Here is a 13826-nt window from a genome sequence, read left to right on the forward strand (position 1 = left end):
TCTTTTTATATGGGTATTGCATGCTTTGAAAAAGTGTGTCCATGTTTCCAAATGCTGTGCCCAGACACTTCCCCCAGACGTGTTCCTAGGGGGACTGTGAACAAGAAAGCAAAAGCGTCCCCCAGTCAACCAAATAAAACAGAGAATGACAAAAAGAAGGGGGTAGACCAATGTAGTTCCAACACAGGATATTATTGACAGTTAATCAACTTTATGCAGTTTCTATAGTGACTGGACGCAGCCTGTGTTTTGGCACCACACACGCCCTGCCTCAGGAGTCAACTAATTTCTGCAATATAATGCAACATATATATGACTTGAATCAATTAAAAATGATTTAAAAAATGCAAACAAATTAGCAAATAAAATTATATTAACCTACCATTATTTATTTTATTGATTACAACAGCCTATTTACTCACTTATTTAACATGTATCAAAAGCAGACGATTAAAATTATATACTTAAAAATATGTATACAAAAATGGACACATCAGTAAAACTTCTCACAAAAACCTATGTCACTAAATTTCCTGTGTTGGAAATACATTGGTCTACCCACTTTTTTGGTCTTTCTCCCTAGTGGGACCGTGTGCATAAATTTGCCTGCAGAAGTTAAACTCTATTAGGATGTCCTGCTTCACTGTTCAAGTATTTTCTGAAAGGCTTTTCTGAGCATAAGCCTTTTGTAAAATATGTATAAAGACACTGCAACTGCCATTTAAAAAAGAAGTATGTTGAAAAACAGAGTTTCTTTTTTTTCACTCTCATTCTATATTTGTCTGTGGTATGAGTAAAGCATTTGATATACTGCCGTTCTGTAGTACAACCAAAGCAGTTTACATATTGCATTCAGGTACGTCCTCTGTCTCTAAAAGGCTAGACTTGCCAGCAGGGCCACCGAGAGGGGGCGACAGTCCCGGGCCTCCGGGGGGGGGGGGCCCGCCGCCGCAGTGTGGCCCGCCTCGCTCCGGAACTAACCTTAAGTCTCCTTCTTTCACTTGGCGCAAGCAGCAGCAGGGCAGGCCACTCCTTCCTTCCGTGTCCCACCCTCACCTGACGTAACGTCCGCGAGGGCGGGGCATGGAAGGAAGGAGGAGAGGTCTGCCCTGCTGCGGCTTGCGCAAAGTGAAAGAAGGAGGCTTAAGGTTAGTTTCGGGCCTGGTAGCGGGTGGAGGGGGGGGGGCCCGGTAACGGGAGGAGGGGGGGCCCGGCGACTTCAGGTGAGCGGCGACATCGGGTGGGGAGGGCCCCAGGGGGTTGTCTTGTCCTGGGCCCGGCTCTCGGCGGCCCTGCTTGCCAGTTGTCACAAGGAGCCACAGTGGGAGTCAAACCCAGTTCCCCTGGTTCTCAGCCCACTGCACTAACCATTAGGTTACTCCTCCACTCCTTTCTACAATTACAACTGATGGGCAGTGTATCAAATCTGAATAAATGTAAATATAATATAGAAGATGGACCTTGAAATGTGGGATAAATCCATCTTGATCCAAAACTTTCACAGATTTAAAATCGTTACAGAAATTTCATCATTGACTTAGAACAGCAGGAAAAGAATCTTTCATTCGTTAGTTTCTGTCCATCTCAGAATCCAACTAATTGTACGTTTAAGTTTTAGTACAATTCATCTATCTTATGTTTATACATTGACCTCTATATATCAGCAGTGTAATTGACATGTTTCAAAGATAACACTTATAAACATCTCTCTTTTTGTACCGAAAGTGTACATTGCTGATATCTAGAGCAGAATATGTCAAAATAAGTGAATTGCATTAGAAATAAGATGTACAATTAATTGGATTCTGAGGCAGTAACTAATATATCCTTAAGATTTGCACCAATCAAACACCATCAAAGAAACTGATTATAGCACTTAGAAATTGTGGCAAATACCAAATCAAAATGCACAACTTCTTAAACACTTAACTCTTTTCAAACCATTACCCACTCACTCATTCCTACATACAGTGTGACCATCACCCACCCCATGCCCAAACCTACCCATAATCCCCACATGAACATAAAATAGCCATGCTGGGTCAGACCAATAGAAAGATGATGGCAGATAAGGGCTAAATGGCCCATCCAGTCTGCCCATCCTCAGTAACCACTAACTCCTCCTTTTCCTAAGAGATCCCATGCATATGTCTCACTCTTTCTTAAATACAGACATTGTCCTTGTCTTCATGACCTCCATTGGGAGGCCATTCCAAGCATCCACCAACCTTTCCATGAAAGAGTATTTTCTTAAATTATCCTAAGCGGAAGAAGTGACGTCACTGGCAGCAATGGTCGCTTGAAAAGTGAGCTCCGGTTCCCCCTGAGATTTAAGCGTGTTTATATCCCATCAAATCGCATCATAAGCAGCACGTCAGCAGGAATAGCGTTGGGAAGGTTAAAAGAATCGATATACAAAAAAAAATTGAAGATGAATCGGTAACCTGACCTATCCCAGTTTGGATTCTCGAATACAACCGCGGACCACATGGTGAATCCTGTGCCAGAGGCCCCACAGCTAACTCAGCGATCAGAGAGCTTGTCCCCGAAAGATCTGTTTGGATCGAATGGTGAGATAGATTGAACGGAGGTAATGCCTCTCAATGAACTTAAAGAATGGTTACAAGAAATTAGAGGTGATTTAAAAGCGGTCCGCGCCATCCTGGCGTCCCTAGGGGTGGATTTACGTGGCGAGATTAGAGAGCTGGGAGGATGAATGGAAGATGCAGAGAACCGCATAGACGAACAAGCAGAAGAAATAAGCACGCTGAACAAACGTTTTTCTGCAACACAAACAGATCTCCAGCAACTCACTGAAAAACTTGAGGACCTCAAAATTCACAGCCATCGACAAAATCTGAGGTTCAGGGGATTGCCTGAGGTGCCGCTGTACCAAGATTGTGAGGCAACACTAAAACAACTGTTTGCCGCGCTGCTTGCTGAGACCAGAGTGGTGATTGATCTGGATATGATTGTGCTTGAGCGTTCTCATTGAACACTAGGTCCTGCAAGAGGTAATCTTCCAAAAGACATAATAGCCTGTTTCCAGGACTTTAAGCTTAAGGAACAAGTGGTGCAGGCAGCGTGCAAAGCTCATAACTTTAAGTGGGACTCTTATGCCTTTGAAATTTATCAAGACTTAGCCTCTGCCACCTTAAAGCGCAGGGCGGCATTGAAACCTGTCACTCTAAAGCTCCGAGAACTGGGGATCAAATATCACTGGAGGTACCCATTTGCCTTAGCCTTTTATAAGGACGGCCGCGTGCATCAGGTGAAATTGATAGACGAAGCTCGATGGGTTCTGCCTGATGGAACTGAGAAGGCGTCTTCATCTGCTTTGCATACCTCTAGAGCATCCTCCTCAGCAGGGCGCCCGCAGTGGCAACGGGTGGAGAAGGGACATAAGCGTCTGCAGCACCAAAAATCTGATGGTCAACCTGCATGACTGAAATTAATATATTTTCTGCTCTATTCAGCACTATGCTCACTGTTTGGTTCGAGATTGTTATGGTTGAGCAGCAGTTGACTGAATTGCTGCACAGTTGGGAATAGTAAACTCAATAAGATGGGATTTATTATCCTAAAAAGGTGAAGGGGAAACAGGGAGAATGTTTTGCTTCCTCCTACTTGTGACCTCTCTGTAATTGGTATGGAGAGGATTTTGATGTTAATGGGGGTGGGGGAGGGAGGGGTTTGGGGACAAGAATGTTAAAGAATACATGTATAATTATAAATCATACGAGTTTAATGTCTTGCTGACGTTGGGGACTGAGAAAGATCATAGAGATGAGGCATTTGGAGGGGGAGAAACTTGCAATATCTTATGTAATGTATTTTCATAAATATGCAGATGTCTAGTATAAATTTGGTAAGTCTGAATGTAAGAGGCCTTAATGTCCTCATGAAACGCCAGTTACTATTTAGGGAATTGGGGCGCTTGAATGCAGATATAGCCTTTATTCAAGAGACGCACTTAAAGCCCACCCACGAATCACACTGCAAACACCGTAAATACCCTAATTAATATTTTGCCTCTAAGAAGGAGGGTGCTAAATCTAGGGGGGTTTTGATTGCTCTTAATGACTCTCAACCTTGGAATAGATATAAAGTTATTAGAGATAAATAGGGTAGATATCTGTTACTGTGCATCTCTCTAGGCAATGTAAAATACACCCAGCTTAATGTTTATGGGCTCAACGCTGATCATGGCACTTTCTTTCAGCAGCTGGACCAAGTAATATTGAAACATAGAACAGGTCTATTGCTGATAGGAGGAGATTTTAATCTAACCCTTAGTCCTTATTTGGATAATTCCACCAAAAGAGTGATATATGCAAAACGAGATTGTGAGCTTTTTCTTGCGTTCCTGGAGAGATGGCAGCTATCAGATTTTTGGAGACAAACTAACCCAAGTGAGCGGGAATATACATGCTTTTCGCAAGTTCATCAGTCTTTTTCATGAATTGACCTTTGGCTGGGGGATGTGGAACTAGGGCATGAGATTCTGGAACATCAGATTATAAGCCGCATGTAGTCAGATCACAACCCTGTAGTCCTGAGGTTTAGTCTCCCGGTCTGGCGGAGAGATCGACCTGAGTGATGGCTGGCTGATTCTATTCTATCAAAAATATCGAATATTTTCCAAATAGAATCCCATATCAAAGAATATATTCAATTTAATGTTAATAATGAGGTATCTTTGGGCGTTCTGTGGGATGGGCTGAAGGCAGTACTGCGTGGCCATTTTATAGCCTTGAAGGCTCACATACAATGAGAGCGTAGAAAAGTAGAGGACGTATTGAGGAAAAAACTATTAGAGACAAAGAGAATGCTCTTTGGGAAAGCTAAGCCGCATCCACCGTTGTTATTACAACAATTACATAAACTACAACAGGAGTTACATGAGTTACAGCTGGCTGATATTGCTGAGCAATTACAACGAACTAGGCAGTGCCAGATTGAATTTGGCAATAAGTCGAGCAAACTTTTAGCTCATAAGCTAAAGAAACAGGCTTTGCGAAACCATATCTCTAGCCTTAGAGTTGCGGACGGGAAAATAACATCAGACCAATCACATATACAACATTGGTTTCAACAATATTATGAGCACCTTTATACCCCTGATGTTAACCCTTCGAGAGAGGAATTATTAGATTATTTAAGCCATATTGAGTTACCAGTACTCTCCGAGGGGGCTCGGCTTCAACTGTCCCGTCCTATTGAACTGGATGAGGTGACTCAGGCGATCCACTCTCTATCTTTAGGAAAGGCTCCAGGCCCGGACGGGTTTTCCAATAAGTTTTACAAGGTTTTTGCAAAAATTTTAAGCCCACTTCTGGTCCGCCTATTCAACTCCTTTAGTGTAGGCCAACCGATACCAAAAGCTTGGAATTTGGCGGCCATTTCTGTAATATTAAAGCCGGGTAAAGACCCTTTGAACTGTGGGTCCTATCGGCCCATCTCGTTGTTAGGGGTCGACTATAAAATCTTTACTAAGATCCTGGCCACTCGCTTGCAAAGGTGCCTCCCGGCTTTGATACATGAAGATCAAGCAGGCTTCATCAGTGGTCGTCAAGCCTTTGATAACATAAGAAGGGCCCTACATCTCATATATTACGCTAGGTCGACAAAGATCCCCATGGGCCTACGCTCATTAGACGCGGAAAAAGCATTTGATAGAGTTCATTGGCCGTTTATGTTTGCAGTGCTAGAAAAGATAGGTATCACAGAACAATTTCTTTCTTGGCTTCATCTCATATATGCAGATCCCTGTGCTTCAGTGAAGATTAACAGTAGGAGTTCTCCCCCATTCCCTCTGTATAGAGGCACGAGGCAGGGGTGTCCTTATCGCCACTGCTTTTTGCGCTGGTGGAGGAATCCCTAGCTTGTTATATTCGAGCACTCCCGAGAATTACGGGATTGTGTGTACAGGGTTTGGAATCGCGAGTCATATTGTTCGCAGATGATATTTTACTAACACTGACTAACCCAGAAACCTCATTTCAAGCCTTATCCTCTACGCTCCAGCAATATGAACAAGTTTCGGGCTTTAAAATCAATATGGAAAAATCGGAAGCTATGAATATTAGCTTGTCCGAAGTCCAAGTACTACATCTAAAGTCCACCTTCCCCTTCCGCTGGTCGAAAAATTCTATTTGTTATCTGGTAGTTAATTTGACATCTGATTTACACAAACTATATGAGGCAAATTTCCCAGGGAAATTGAAAGAGCCCTTTGCGGAACTAGATCGTTGGAAGGGTTTAACGATCTCATGGATGGGCCGTATTAGTTCAATTAAAATGATAATACTTCCTAAACTGCTATATTTATTTATGGCTCTCCCCATCTCTGTGCCAGACAAGTTCTTTAGGAATTTGAGACGAAAGGTTTTTTTCCTATATCTGGAAAAAGAAACCACCCAGGGTGCGTGCAGAAGTGATGTTCCAGAGGCATGAACAGGGAGGGATGGGGGTTCCCTCTTTTGTAGATTAGCAGCCCATCTTCATATTCTAGCAGAGTGGTGCTGTGGCACGAGCAAGCCTTTGAAGATAATTGAGCGGTCGGAGCTTGCCCCGTACCAGGGGCGTAGCCAGACTACAGATTTTTGGTGGGCCTAGGCAAGAAGTGGGTGGGCACCAAGTGTTCTCCCCCCCCCCCACAAAAAAAAATATCTCAGCAGGTGTGAAAACGCTTCTTTCCACCTTTTCAGTCTGTAGCAAGCATGTGCAGAAAACAGAGCATGAGCAGGTGCCGGTATCATGGAGAGTACTGTTTTCGTTACCATCAAGGGGAAGTCTTCAGCTGGCTGAGCTTGGGATCCCCACCAGCTACCACCAAATGTGTGCTACTGAGCCCTAAGTTGGTGGACCTGAGCCCTAAGTTGGTGGGCCCTGGCCCACCTGTGGCTACGCCACTGCCCCGTACCATTAAGAGCTATTCCTTGGCTAGCAGATCGTGTATTGAGAAGATTGGCTGACAAGGCCCCACCCCGTCTCCGATGGCCCCTACTGACTTGGGTTGCAACCCGGAAAAAATGTTTGCAAATGTATATTAGGTTTGCTCCGTAATTTGCCCCCGGGTGCTGTGGATCCATGCTTTCGTCTATGGGAAAAACTGGGACTGTGTACACTGGGCCAAGTTTGGGAGGAGGGTGAATTTATCACATTTTATGAGAGGAATATGGCCTCTCACCCAGTCATGCCTTTCAATATCAAAAAAACATAGTAACATAGTAGATGACGGCAGAAAAAGACCTGCATGGTCCATCCAGTCTGCCCAACAAGATAAACTCATATGTGCTACTTTTGTGTATACCTTACCTTGATTTGTCCCTGTCCTTTTCAGGGCTCAGACCGTATAAGTCTGCCCAGCACTATCCCCGCCTCCAACCACCGGCTCTGGCACTGATCGTATAAGTCTGCCCAGCACTATCCCCGCCTCCCGCCACCGGCTGTGCCACCCAATCTGGCTAAGCTCCTTAGGATCTATTCCATATGCGACCAGCTTCTCATACGTCTGCACGCAGCTATGGAACGCACTACCGAAGGCCATAAAAACAACGCAAGACCTAACCATCTTCCGAAGGCTACTGAAAACAGATCTTTTCAAGAAGGCATACCATAAGCATCCATCTTAATACTAGGGCCAGGGTCGCTTTACTCATACTACCCCTCTCCTCAAGTCGCTTCACTGGCTCACTATCCGTTTTCGCATCCTGTTCAAACTTCTTCTACTGACCTATAAATGTACTCACTCTGCTGCTCCCCAGTATCTCTCCACACTCGTCCTTCCCTACACAGTACTAGGGGACATTTTCTGTTTCTGTGGTGTTGCATTGTATGCAGAGTCTGGCATCTTGGGGGTTCAGTTTAATTTTTGTCTAACTAGAAAGTTTATTATTACTTATTCTATAGTGGATTAGGGTGTATCTGTGTTTGTAAAAAAGACATGGCTTTCAGTTGGCATTGACTGTGCAGGATCAACGATCTGTATTATTCTGCCTGGTTTCGTTTTACAGTAGGTGAATTGATGTTCTAGTGCTCACTGTAGTGTTTAAGATGCTTTCCTTTTCCTTGTGTGACTCATAGAAATTACTGCTTATGGTATGGTAGAATTGCTGTATCGGTCCTGAGTGTTTTGTATTCTCGGCATGCCTAGTACTAGATTTTGGAGGGGGGGTGTTAAAAAACCTGCACATGGATGGAGAAAATAGGCAGAAGCTGGATCCACTGGACAGTCAAGTCTGCAGAGGACCCAGCTTTTACTTACGGATGTAAGGCAAGAAATGAAGAATAAAGGAGGAAAGTAAAGAAATAAATGGAAAGGAAGACCTGGAAATGGAGTTAAAAGGACAGATAGCAGCAGAATCAGGTACTGGGCCAGCATGATCAGAAAAACAAAGTCACCAGACAACAAAGGTAGATAAAATCATTTTATTTTCATTATAGTGTTTGGAATATGTCCACTTTGATAATCAGGTGCTCAACAAAAGTTTATATTTATTTACTTATTTATGGTATTTTATGCTAGACTGGGGGGGGGGGGGTGCCAACTGATAGTCTGCAGGAGGGCACCAGAGACCCTAGGCACGGCCCTGCCCCTCAGCTATCTTTTCTCCAAGCTGAAGAGCCCTATCCGCTTTAGCCTTTCCTCATAGGGAAATGGTCCCATCCCCTTTATCATTTCATTGCCCTTCTCTGTACCTTTTCTAATTCCACTTTATCTTTTTTGAGATGCAGTGACCAGAATTCCACACAATATTCAAAGTGCGGTCATCCCATGGAGTGATACAAAGGCATTATAATGTCCTCATTTTTGTTTTTCATTCCTTTCCTAATAATACCTAACATTCTGTTTGCTTTCTTGGCCATCGCTGCACACTTAGCAGAGGGTTTCAAAATATTGTCAATGATGATGCCTAGATCCCTTTCCTGGTTGGTGACTCTTAATGTGGAATCTTGCATTACGTAGCTATAGTTCAGGTTCCTCTTTTCCACATACATCTGTTTGTACTTGCTTACATTAAACGGCATCTGCTATTTGGATGTCCAGTTTCCCAGTCTCATAAGGTCCTCTTGTGCATTTTCACAATCCTTTTGAGATTTAACAACTTTGAATAACTTTGTGTTGTCAGCAAATTTAAATATTTCACTAGTTATTCTCATCTCTAGATCATTTATAAATATTTATTTTATTTGTTACATTTATATCCCACATTTTCCCACCTATTTGTAGGCTCAAGGTGGCTTACATAGTACCGGAGAGGTGTTTGCAGATTCCGGTGTGAACAAATACAAAGTGATGTTGTGGTAAGATAAAATTCATGTGGCGCAGCCACACTAGGGAATCGTACAACGGAAGAGTTGTGTTATGTCCATTACTTTCTTTAGTTTTGTTGTGTTGCAAAGATTAGGCATTTATGTTGGATCGGTAGGGTATGCCTTTTTAAACAGGTTAGTTTTTAGTGTTTTCCGGAAGTTTAGGTGGTCGTTCGTTGTTCTCAATGCTTTTGGTAATGCGTTCCACAGTTGGGTGCTTATGTAGGAAAAACTGGATGCGTAAGTTGATTTGTATTTGAGTCCTTTGCAGCTTGGGTAGTGCAGATTTAGGTACGTTCGTGTTGATTTGGATGTGTTTCTAGTTGGTAGGTTGATCAAGTCTGTCATGTATCCCGGAGCTTCACCATAGATAATTTTGTGAACCAGAGTGCAGATTTTGAAAGCAATGCGTTCTTTGATTGGGAGCCAGTGTAGTTTTTCACGAAGGGGTTTTGCGCTTTCAAATCGTGTTTTTCAAAAGATAAGCCTAGCTGCCATGTTTTGAGCGGTCTGGAGTTTTTTTAAGGTTTGTTCTTTGCATCCCGCATAAATTCCATTGCAGTAGTCTACATGGTTTAGTACCCATTGATTGTATCAGGTTGCAAAATGTTCCCCCTCGGAAAGAATTGTTTCACGCGTTTTAGTTTCCACACTGAGTGGAACATTTTCTTTGTTGTGGATGTCACTTGGCTCTGCAATGTTAAGTTGCGGTCCATTGTAACGCTGAGGATTTTCAGGCTGTCTGAGATAGGGAGGGTGTAATCTGGGATGTTGATAATAGTGGGATTATCTGCGCTGTGTGGGGATGAGAGGCAGTGGCGTAGCTAGGGTAGTTGACACCCGGGGCCGGTCATTTTTGAACACCCCCCCCCCCCCCCCCCCCAAATCCAGTACTAGGCATACCGAGAATACAAAACACTCAGGACCTATAGCGCAATTCTACCATACCATAAGCAGTCATTTCTACAAGTCACACAAGCATCTTAAACGTTACAGTGAGTACTACAACATCAATTCACCTATTGTAAAACGAAAACAGACAGATTAGTACAGATCGTCGATCCTGCACAGTCAATGCCAACCGAAAGCCATGTCTTTTTCACAAACACAGGTACACCCTAATCCACTATAGAATAAGTAATCATAAACTTTCTATTTAGACAAAAATTAAACTGAACCCCCGATGCCAGACTCTGCATACAATGCAACACCACAGAAACAGAAAATGTCCCCTAGTACTGTGCAAAATATAAAATTTGAAAAAAACTAACAAATCCGATCACCACTTTACAAATTAACAAATAGAAATAAAACAAATATAGAAAATAAAATACCATTTTATTGGACTAATACATTTAGCTTTCAGAGGCCAAAACCTCCTTCCTCAGGTCAATACAGTATAGTGCTGTTATAGTATCCTATCCTATCCTGACCTGAGGAAGGGGGTTTTGTTCTCTGAAAGTTAAGTCAAAATGTATTAAAAATTAGTCCAATAAAATGATTACCTTATTTATATGTTCTATTTATAAACATTTATTAACACATAAACACAGATACAATACTATACCCTAAAGCAAAAAAATAAAAAAAATATATTTTATTTACAGTTTGTTGTCTCTGGTTTCTGCTTTCCTCATCATCTTTTCACTGTCTTCCTTCCATCCAGCATCTGTCTTCGCTCTTTCTCTGAAATCCAGTGTCTGCCCTCTTTAATGTCCCTTCCATCCAGTGTCTGCTCTCTCTCTCTCTGCCCCTTCCATCCACCATCTGCCCTCTTTCTCTCCCCCCCTTCCACCCACCATCTGCCCTTTCTCTCTGCCCCTTCGATCCGTCTGCCCTCCCTCTCCCATCCATCCAGGGTCTGCCCTCCCTCACGCTCCCCCCTCTTCCATCCAGGGTCTGTCCCCTCTCTCTGCCCCCTCTTTCCACCTGCACCTAGTTCCAGTTCCAGCCCACTTCTCCCACCTGCCACCCTTTTCAGCCCCACTATCCCACCAGTCCCCAGCCCTTTTCTCCCATCAGTCCTGGGCTTCAGCCCCCAGCCACTTCTCCCTGTCCCCTTTTCAGCCCCTAGTTTCAACCCCAGCTCTTTTCTCTCACCAGTCCCGAGCTTCAGCCCCAGTCCCCACAGTTTCAGGCCCTGCCCCGTTCCAGACCCCTTCTCCCATGAGCACTTCCCTCCCCAGTCCCCTTATCCCCTCTGAGCACCCCCACCGCTCCCCAATTTCCATTCTCCCCTCTGAGCACCCCCACCCTCCCCAATCGCCTTCTCCCCTCTGAGCACCCCTCCTCTGAACTCCCCCACCCCCTCTTCAATCCACTTCTCCCCTCTGAGCTCCCCCCCTGACTTAGTCCCGTCCCCCCTCCATTGAGAGCCACAGAGCCCTCTTCTCCTGCCACCGCCTGCCTTTTTCTTTTTCTTTTTTTTTTTAAATCCATGCAGCCATGCAGGCAGCGCTTGGCATCTGCCCTGCGTGTGCTGTGAAAAAAGTAAATCGCCAGCACTGGCTTCGGGCCTTCCCTCGATGTCCCGCCCTCTTGTGAGGTAACTTCCTATTTCCTCGAGGGCGGGACATCGAGGGAAGCCCCGAAACCAGCGCTGGAGATTTACTTCTTTCACAGCACACGCAGGGCAGACGCGAAGCGCTGCCTGCGTGGCTGCACGGATTTTTAAAAAAAAGAAAAAGGCAGGCGGTGGCAGGAGAGAGACGCGACGGAGCACCCCCCACCCGCGGACACCCGGGGCGGACCGCCCCCACCGCCCCGCCCTTGCTACGCCACTGATGAGAGGATGAGACAGTGTGTTTTTTCTTTGTTTAGTTTTAGTTGAAATGCGTTTGCTAAGAGTCCATGATGTTCAAGCTGATCTTGGTTTCATTGGTGATTTCTGTCAGTTTAGATTTGTAAGGAATGAATATTGTGACATCGTCTGCATAGATGAAAGGGTTAAGGCCTTGGTTGGATAAGGACTTGGCTGGTGGGGTCATCATTAGGTTGAAGAGGATCGGTGATAGCGGTGATCCTTGCGGTACTCCGCAGTCTGCTTTCCACGGTGATATGATATGTTTGAGTTTGATTTTACTTGATATGTTCTTTTGGTTAGGAAACCCTTGATCCAGCTAAGTATGTTTCCACCAATCCCGAACTTATATAGTAATCTTATTAATATATTGTGGTTTACCATGTTGAATGCACTAGACATGTCGAATTGGTGGAGGAGGATGTTTTTGCCTATTGCTATTTCCTGCTTGAATTTGGCTAGGAGAATGAGTAGTACTGTTTCTGTGCTGTGGAGGGGGCGAAAACCTGACTGTGATTCGTGTAATATTGAGAGTTTGTTTTTATAATCTGTAAATTGTTTGGCTACCATGCTTTCCATCAATTTGACTGACAACGGAATGGATGCTACTGGACAGTAGTTAGTGATTTCATTTGGGGTTTTTGATGTCTTTTGGTATCGGAGTGAGTAGGATATTCCCAATTTCCTTAGGGAAGAGACCTTGCTGAAGCGGTCAGGGGCAGATTTTATTAGGTAGTTGGGACAGGTATCTAGTTTACAGTGAGTGTTGGAGAACTTGCTGACGGTAAGGAGGGCGAATTTTAACCAGGTTCGGTCAGCCGGGTATTCTCCTGCGGTTTGGTCCAACTCATTAAGGAAGATTTTGATGTCAGTGTTGTCCTGAGGTAGCGTGTTGCGTAGGTTTGCAATTTTTTCATTGAAATACTTAGCAAGTTTGTCTGCAGATGGGATGTATGTATTCGATGTAGTGACCAAGTTGGTGTCTAGAAATTTGTTCACGAGTTGGTATAATTTCTTTGTGTCTTTGTAATCTGTCCCTGTTTTAGTTTTATAGTATGATCTTTTGGTCTGCCTTATTGCGTATTTGTATTTACTTTGTGATTGTTCCCATGTATTGAGTGTGTGTTCATCTTTTGTTTTACTCCATGCTCGTTCGCGTTTCCTGGATTGTGTTTTTAGCTTTTTCAGTTCATCATTGAACCATGGTATCGAGTTATGCTTACGTGAGGTTCTTGTTCGTAAGGGTATTATTTCATCTAGTATGTATTTGCATCTTTTATCCCATTCCACTAGGTAATATATGGAGTCTGTTTGTGCTGTCCATTCATTGTTGTATATCTGTTGCCAGAATGTTTTCATGTCTACTTGACTTCTTGTGCTGTAGGATGTGTGTTCTTGTATTTGGTGTAATCCCTTCTTCCCCCAGTGTAGGGATAAATGTAATTTGTAGTGATCCGTCCAGGGTGTTTCTGTCCATTTAATATCTGTTATTATTAGGTTCTGGTCTGTTGAAAGTTTGTGTGAGATAAGATCAAGTGTGTGCCCTTTGACGTGGGTTGCTTGCATTTGTGGCCATTTGAGATCCCATAGGTGGAGGAATTCCTTACATTCTCGTGGGTTGATTGAGTTTGGGTCTTCTAAGTGAAGGTTGATGTTTCCTAATACTAGTACATTGGAGTTGGTTACACATGTGTTTGAAATGAAGTCC

The 13826-nt window shown here is 43.8% G+C and overlaps 1 protein-coding gene across 4 annotated transcripts in view; it reads left to right on the plus strand.

Annotated features, from left to right (window-relative positions):
• The window catches only part of SGSM2 (small G protein signaling modulator 2), a 551979-nt gene that overhangs the window by 291796 nt on the left and 246357 nt on the right, over window positions 1–13826 (plus strand). The window lies entirely within an intron of this gene.

The sequence above is a fragment of the Microcaecilia unicolor genome, chromosome 13 (genome assembly GCF_901765095.1).
Source record: "Microcaecilia unicolor chromosome 13, aMicUni1.1, whole genome shotgun sequence".
NCBI lineage: Eukaryota > Metazoa > Chordata > Amphibia > Gymnophiona > Siphonopidae > Microcaecilia > Microcaecilia unicolor.